Source organism: Myotis davidii, unplaced genomic scaffold (assembly GCF_000327345.1).
Source record: "Myotis davidii unplaced genomic scaffold, ASM32734v1 scaffold616, whole genome shotgun sequence".
NCBI lineage: Eukaryota > Metazoa > Chordata > Mammalia > Chiroptera > Vespertilionidae > Myotis > Myotis davidii.
In genome coordinates, this window is record NW_006291965.1 from 1799524 (window position 1) to 1808286 (window position 8763).

An 8763-nucleotide genomic window follows, 5' to 3' on the forward strand; every position below is an offset into this window, starting at 1 on the left:
GATGGGGTCCGGGACTCATCACAGTCTATTTTCTCACTAGATAATAAGGAGGAATTCTTAATTAGACTTAGTTCTCTGGGATGTGTTGCTGTAGGTGTTATAAATAATAGAGTGTGGTCTGCATTCAGAATTGTAAAAATTATTTTGAGCTGCCTGGTACACTCTGTTTTTTTTTTTACTCGGCCATCTTTCATGCCTACGTAGCACCCGGGATGAGTACCAAGGCCATAGTCCTACCACTAAGGAAGCAGGGCTTCCAGGACCTTCCGGCTGTCATTTTAATTGAATCACACTGCCCAACCCCCACATAAAACAAAGCCCAAGGAAGGATGGTGGGGCCCTAGCAGCCCTGCCTTGCAAGTCCTCTGAGAGTCAATATAAATATAATTGAGCCCAGACGGCATGGCTCAGTGGTGGAGCATCAACCTATGAACCAGGAGGTCATGGTTGGATTCCTGGTCAGGGCACAGGCCCAGGATGCAGCTTGATCCCCAGTATGAGGCATGCAGGAGGCAGATGTTGAAAACACATGACTGAAATGTTTGGAAGGAGGAAAAGGTGTTAATGGGAGAAATACAAATGCCATGATCTGCTGCCCTAAACCAGGCATTCTCAGTGTGATCATCAGGCAGGTGACATACATGTCACTGTCAGGTGGGGACTGTGGTTAGCCTGGGAGCACATGTTCCACCTAAAGGGCCAGCCCCTCCAGCTAAATGCTGCCTGCCAAGCTGCACGGTGGGCCAGTCAGACAAAATATCCTGATGTTCCAAGAGAATTGAGAAAGCTGGGTTTTTTTAATGTGAAATGCCCCAATACTTACATGTTTAGACATTTTTAAATGAGCTATTTTTCATATTTTTTTCCATAAAATTTCAGCAAAAAATGTTTTCCAAAACAATTTCAACAAAAATGCCTGCGGACTGCCAGTTTGTGTCCTGTAGCCCGAGATCTCATTTCTTGTCAAGCAAGCCTGTTTCTCCCAATCCTGAACACTGTGGCTCCTGCCCGCCCTTGCCCGGGACTCAGTCTTGCTTTGTTTTTGTCTTCTACGATGATGAAAATGTGCACTTTACACTGTCACGGAACACGTAGCACTCTGATATTTTGCAATCTCAGAAAACTGATTTCATGTAGTTTTGAGAGATCTGACATGTTTACACAACAAGACCTTCTTTCTGGAAAGTTGCAGAGATCACCAAATAGATATGACCTTGGTGTTCAACTACCATTGCTGCCCAGCATGGTAAATACATTTCTCTTGCTATTTCTTGGCAAAAATGAATCAAAGTAGAAATATCAATCAATTAATTAATCAACCAATGCTAATTCCTAGGCATAGCAGAGCAATTAGCAGAGAACCAGAGAGGCAAACACTATAAAAACACTTCAATTTATGAAGTACAACTCTTTGTTCCCACCACAAAGAACAACACCTTTGTTCATGATTTAATACTGTTACTCTCTAGGTAGCATAAATAACATGTAGTGCTGTTCTGTAGATTTTAACTTTATATAAGTAATATTAATATATTCACTCAACTGTTTTTTATTAAAATTATGTTTTTGAAATCTATATCATTATATATTGATCTAATTCATTCCTTTTCATTGTTGTATAGTATTCTATCACTTAAATATATCACAGTTTACTTTAGTCATTCTTCTTTTGATGGACATTTAAGGTTTTTTATTGCCACTATTATAAATGATAGTGTATGCTTCAACATTAAGAGTTTCTCTAGAAAGAGAATTGCTGGGTTGTAGGAACACACTTTTATTTTTTCTAGATTATGCCAAATTGCCTTTGAAAGGGGTTGCAACAATAAACATATCCACCAACAGTGTATGGGGTTTTTCTAAAAGTGGCTTGTTTTGGCTGTGTGGCCTGAAGGCTGTAAAGGTCTGGGTAGTGCATGAACAGTTAGAAACGTGCCCTTTTCGGAATGTGGACTATCTAGGCCACTGAAAGGTGATCTTCAAGGTAGACTGTTAAGTACAAAAAAGCAAACAGAGAAAAGGGTATGTGTGATATGTCATTTTCCTAAGAATGAGGGGGGTGAAAGTAAATATGCATATTTGCTTATATTCTTAAGTGGAATAATAAGCTATAATTTTTTAAAAGTTACCTATAGATAGAGGAAGAATAGGTAGAGGGAGGAACATGGAAAGAGTTCAACTTCTTTGCATATTCCTTCTTTTGTAGATTTAACTTTAGATCTCATTATTGTTTTTGGCATAACTATAACAAGATTAATTAAAAACAACCCTAAAAATCAGAAACAAAAGAAAGCAAATAAACTTATGTGTCCAGTTGGTGGCAGAACCACACAGAGATGAACTATTTCAAATCAGTTTATAATATAGAACTGAAAAAAGTTTTCAACTATATGTAGTAATTATGTTATTGGTTGTGGTGTTGGTATTATTGTTTTAAGACTGGTGCACTCACACACACAGTGTGTGTGTGTGTGTGTGTGTGTGTGTGTGTGTGTGTGTTTGATATTCAGACAATGAATATCAATGGCTACTCAAAACACTAAGGGAAAGATAACCAGACAAAAAAATACACCACTAACTGTGAAGTCATAGCAAGAAGAATAAGGAGGAGAAGAGGAAGAAAATGAAGACGAGTCATCTAACCAAACCTCTAGGTCTACTATAAATTTGCCTGTGCCAAAAGGGATAGGGAAACATATTAAGTGAAAGATATGAAAGAATCGGGAGGATTGCAGGTCACCAGGTTGTTGTTGGATGGATACTATTGTCAAACTACTGGAATTCTTGATGAGTCCTACAGATCATGGAACAATACATTCATTTTTGGTGAAGCTGCGCTATTGAACTGTTCAGAATGTTCCAGGTCTTCTTGATTTCCAAAATTATGTCCTTCGGATAAACTGCACTATGTGAACTTCCTGGTCATGCCTATCCCTTCGTAAAAAGGCATCCTACATGTTTATCAAGGAGTACAAAACTCCTTCCCTCGCTTTTTGTGCAGAAGTACTTCCCACCACGGTTCCACTGACACACCCATTAAATTTGGATAATACTGTGAGCCTGGGAGACAAAAGACATTATCAAATGGGGTTTAATTCCTGAAAGATGAACGACACTGTGAATTGTCCATTTCCATATATTGGGCAATATTCAGACCACTAGAAAATATAAATTATAATTCACAGAGATTTCTTATATAAAATTGGAAACTTAGAGAACATCTCCAGAACTGCTACCATGCAGGGGGCTGTGACTTTTCTACATCGAGGGGATTTCTGATATATTGTGAACACAGCATTAAAGGGATGAAATGATTTCTTAAAAGGACTAAAAAAAGCAGAACAGCTCCCCTGCTTCTTATGGTGTCTCACTCTTTTCCATATTTAGTGAGCAAGAGTCAAAAATATCAAAACTCCTGGGAAATTCTCAGTAAAAGAATTTATTTTTGCTCAGCATAATTTAGTCCCATTTGTGGCTTTATTGTGCAAAGCTCGGGATCTGTTATGCTTTAAAGAGAGAGAAATTGGAAACAGAGATGATCCATGATTGACAATCAGTGATCCAAAAATTCCTTTCTCAGTTGGCCATTTTCTAGCACATTCGCATACAATTAAGGAAATTACATAAAAAAGAACACAAGCATGGCCTTAGATAACAAACAGTCCTTAAATGAAGGATTTGTGATTTCACCATCTGATCAATGACGACAGACATTTTACAGATAGCAAAGGCAGCAAATTTATGATAAATGATACCATGCAATAAGCAAATCATTGATTTTAATTGCTCTTAACTTATACTGCAAGCGAGATAAAAGGCAAGACTTTGGAGAAATTAATGCTTTATTAAAGCAAAAACGATGAGATCATGGTATCCATGAGAACTGGATTTTGCTTGAGCCATTCTCAACAGCTAATAGAATACATTTTAGCCCTGGCGAGTGTGTTCAGTGGTTAGAGTGTCAGCCTGCACACTAAAGGGCCTCAGGTTTGATTCCCCATCAAAGGCACAGCACCAATCGATGTGTGTCTCTCTCTCTCATCAATTTTTATCTATCTATCTATCAACCTGTCTATATCTTTCCTTCCCTCCCTTCCACTCTCTCTGAAAAAGCAATGGAAAGGATATCCTCAGGCGAGATTAACTTACATACATACATACACACATTTCCCCTCTTCCCAGCTAACTCTACTATTATGTTGGCCAGTGTTAAAAGATTCGCAGTTACAGTGAGTGCAGGACTCCATATATCAGCTTAAAAGAGAATTCCATGCTGCATAGCAGAAGCAACCAGAGTGTTTTGAAGGCGTAACCATTTGTTGCAGGTGTTTTGTGTACACTATTCTTAGCCCATTAGTAACAGCTGCTTTGAAAGTTAGCCCCATCCCATCTGGAATGAACCTTGGGAATAAAAATTTGCTCCTAATGACATATCTGCGTGCTGTGAACTCACTTGTGTCCCCCCTGACAAATTCTGATGTTGAAGTCCTAAGCCCCAGTATGACTGTTTTGGGAGACAGGAGTTTGAGGAGGTCATTAAGGTTAAATGAGGTCATAAAGGTGGGATCCTAATTGAAAAAGACTGTGGTGTCATAGAAGCGGAAGGGCGTGTTCTTTGTGCTGTCTCCCCCCTCTTGTCCTCTCTCTTCCTCTACCCCTTCCCCCTCTCTCACCCCCTCCCCCTTTCTCCAGACGCACACACCGAGGAAAGGCCACCTGCCCACAGTGAGGCGGCGGCCCCCCCATGAGCCAGAGAGAGGGCTCTCACCGAAGCGGAACGGAATTGGCCGGCACCTTACGCTCGGACTTCCAGCCTCCAGAACCGTGAGCAATACTTTCCTGTTGTTTGAACTGCCCAGTCTGAGATTTGTTATGGCCACTGGTCCTTGAATAACGTCGTTTCGTTATAACGTTGATAAAAAGAAAAAAGTCAATTTCCGGCCAGAGCTACTGTCTGTGTGGAGTTGGCACATTGTCCTCATGTTTGCTTGGGCTTTCTCCGGGGATTCCGGTCCTCCCCCTCTCCCCCCAACGCCACACCACCCCCCGCCAAGATGTGCACACGAGGTGAATTGGTGTGTCTCCCTGGCCCAGTCTGAGTGGGTGAGGGGTGTGGGGGTGAGGACCCTGCAATGGATGGAAGGGCGTCCTGTCAGGGTGGCCCCCACCTTGCACCCTGAGCTGCTGGGAGAGGCTCTGCCACCCAGGACCCTGGACTGGAACTGGTGGGTAGGAAAAGAATTTTCTTACTTTTTACTCATCCCTCTTACATGTATGTATAGCTCGGTTTATTTCCATGTTTAATATCAGCACTGTTTGGGCGTCTTTATTTAGAAGTTTGGTGATGCTTTTGTGACCAGAACTATGCAGTAGGAACTCAACTCTTGTTTCTATCCAGTAGCCTGTGGTAGCTTTGGTTTTGTTATATGCTGTTTCGCTTAAAGTCACAGTTTCCAAGAACCTATCGGTGATGTTAAGTGGGGACGTATTATACATACACTGCTACTTTAAAAATTGCCACGCAGGTGCAACAGACAAAATCTATGTTTGACGATGTCAGGTTTTCTAATCTAGTAAGCAACCGTACAATTGGAAATTGTTGAATTTATCAGAATTCTGAAAAATGTCCAGTCCCAGGCTATCTTGTGCGTTGTCCCTGGTGCGCATGCCTGGGGCACTGTCCGAGGACTCTGGCTGTTTGGGCTCCGTAGGAAAAGCGAGCTTAGGAGGGCTGCAACTGCCGCCTCTTGGACCCCAGAGTGTGAATGTGGGGGAGAGAGGAGAAGGCAAAGATAGGTCATTTGCATGTGCCACAGGCCACCAGCCCTGCTCGGGTCCCAGATGCCACTCGGAGGTAAAAGACGCAGCTCTACCTCTCAGCTCTTCCAGTAGCCAGTCTGGGCCAGTAACATTAGAAAGAGAAAATAAATCACCTACAATAATTGAGTCTAGGTTTACTCAGCAGCAGTCAAATGAGAATAGTCATTAATAACACCTGCTCCAGCTCTCAGAGTTGATGTTTATGCAGCCAGGCCAGCATGGCTCGGTGGTTGAGCGTCGACCTATGAACCAGAAAGTCAGGGTTCGATTCCCAGTCAGGGCATTTGCCAGATTGCAGGCTTGATCCCTAGTGTGGTGTGTGCAAGAGGCACCCAGCCAAGGATTTTCTCTCCCTTCCTCTCTGAAATCAATAAAAAATATATATTTTTAAAAGATGTTTATGCACACCCAAAACACTGTACAAATATCAGTTTAAATTTTAAGAAATAATAAATTATCCTATATAAGTGGCTACTTATCTTTCACTCAAGTGTAACCCACACATGGGTATTCTAATATGATTAGGAAATAAAACCAGATGGAACCATTTTTAAGTATTGTGGGTGGGGTTTTTTTAGGGGTGAATATTTTGGAAAATTTCCAGTTATTAATTATAAGTATGTATACATCCCACTCTTACCCGCCAAGCATTTGAGGCAGCATACACACTGTATAAAGCTACACACAATAAATGACAAGAGAACCAAGGGGAAAGGGCACAAAACTGTCAGACAAGATGGAAGTTTTGCATCTGAGCTTCCTGGCAACCAAGGAAAAAATAAAACTACACAATTATGAGGGGGTCTTACTTTCAGAAAGGCGAAAAAAAGTTTTAAGAGCTGTAATCAGAAGACACTATCCTACTGAAGATAGCCAATATTTTCCCATCAAGCCCTCCATTTGCCCACGTAAATGTGGACCCAGCCGGCAAAGTCTCTCAAGAGAACTCTAAATATAAGAGTTAGTGTCATCGAGAGCAAGGATGCACTTGACGCTGGCACAACATCAGTTTCAGAAGCTTAGGGTCATGCCTAAGAGGCAGCAGGGACCCATTAAGAACAAAGAACTGAGAATCAAACACCCGTTCAAGTCCCACCTTCCCCATCTGTTGGCTGTGTGGCCATGAGCAAATATTTCAGTGTTCTGAGTCCTGGCTCTCTCTCCTCTAAGAAGAAATAATTATACCTAGCTTGGAGAATTGTGATAAGGAAACACCAGAATCTATTTGGCAGATAATTCCATCTGTAAAGCACTAACGACATGTTTGCTATTATTAACCCTCATGTTTTACAGGCCAGACATAGACACATGACATAGCGATGCCCAGCGTGTAGTCATGCATGCTCATCCCAAACGTTCCCACGGAGATTTAATGTGTCCATTGGCATATTGCAGGCCTCAGAAGGCCTACAAATACAATCAAAGCTCCGTTTAGCTTGTTTTAACTCAGCATTTCCAGACTTACTTAGCAACAGGCCCCACTTACTTTTTTTTGCACAACCCCAATTTCATGATTCATCCTAACCCTAACCCAGTGTTCTCAACGAGGGGTGATTTTGCCCCCCAGGAGACATATGGAAATATCTGAACACATTTTGACTATCACTGTGTCTGGGCAGGGGGCAGGGGCAGGGCTCCTGTCTGTTAGTGAGTAGAGGCCAGGGATGCTGTTAAACATGCTATAATGCCCAGGACAATCCCTTCCTCCACAACAAAGAATTACCCAGGTCAAGAAACCCTAAACTAACCCCTTCTTTAAAATATTTACAACCTGTATTTTCTCATAGGGTTAACAGGCTCAGAGATATATGGCATTCATGCACTTGTGGGGGGAGGGGGAGTCCCCCTCAGCCCAGCCTGCTCCCTTGGGGGATGTCCACCTGACAGCTTTAAGCCACCGTTGGACATCCTTAGGGCTGCCACTGAGGCAGGAGAGGCTCCAGTTACCGCCACTGTCAGCCCGGCTTGTGGGTGAGCGGCCTCCCCACTGTGGCAGTGCACTGACCACTAGGGGGCAGCTGCTGTGTTGAGCATCTGCCCCTGGTGGTCAGTGTGTGTCATAGTGACCAGTCATTCTGCCATTCAATCGATTTGCATATTACCCTTTTATTAGATAGGATATTTTATCTTCTATGAGCTATTCTGTCTTTTCTTCTCTCCAATCTGACTTAGTTGGCCTAGTTTCTATATCTATAATGCTCCAGGACTTCATGAACAATCCATGGGCCCAGCTCTCATTCTTGCCGACTCTGATTCAATTGCCTATCAGCACTGTGCTCCTAGGCTCAGTCACAGTTGCACATCTGGTGTCCCCACCAGCTTCCTGCTTCTCTCAGGACTGGCCATCCCGAGTCTTCTCTGAAACAGTAGGTCCTTCTTGAAGTTCACTGACCAGATCCACACCCAATATTCCGGATACAGGAGGCCCTTGCAGTAAGCTGCACGCTTCCTGAAAGAGACCATAAATGACAATTCCCAGCCACAGTCAAGAACCAGAAAATGTCATGTCATAATTATAACTTGGGGAACATCTTTCTCTGTATAATGCATACAAATATCAGCTAAAATATAACCAAGAGGTAACTTCCTTTCCCTTTCTGTGATTAAATGTAAACTCCCCTTCCAGCTCCCATTCTGCTCCATGGCAGAAATTTCATCTCGGTAAATTCAGGATCTCTGTAGATACTCATTCCTCAGGGCTCCTAAACGGGCAGGAGAGGGGTATGCCTGGTCTTCATCTACCCAACTGGTATCACAGTGGAGTCCCTACTCTCACTGCCCTGGCTCTGTTGTCCTGCCTCCTCCTTCTGTCCATCTCTCTGTGCCTCTCCCACTCTCAGAAGCACAGCACCCTGTCCCAAGTTCTCACCCTCCCCTGCGCTTCGAGAAGCTCAGAAGGTTTGTCTGAGGACCTTCACATTCCATACCACTTCTTGACTCACC

General features: G+C 42.7%; 1 long non-coding RNA gene across 1 annotated transcript; it reads left to right on the top strand.

Annotated features, from left to right (window-relative positions):
- The first annotated feature begins 987 nt into the window (after positions 1-987).
- LOC107183323 lies at positions 988-6592 on the top strand. Its single transcript, XR_001514106.1, has 3 exons — positions 988-997; positions 6074-6076; positions 6564-6592. It is a non-coding gene; the product is annotated as an uncharacterized LOC107183323 (long non-coding RNA).
- The last annotated feature ends 2171 nt before the right edge of the window (positions 6593-8763 follow it).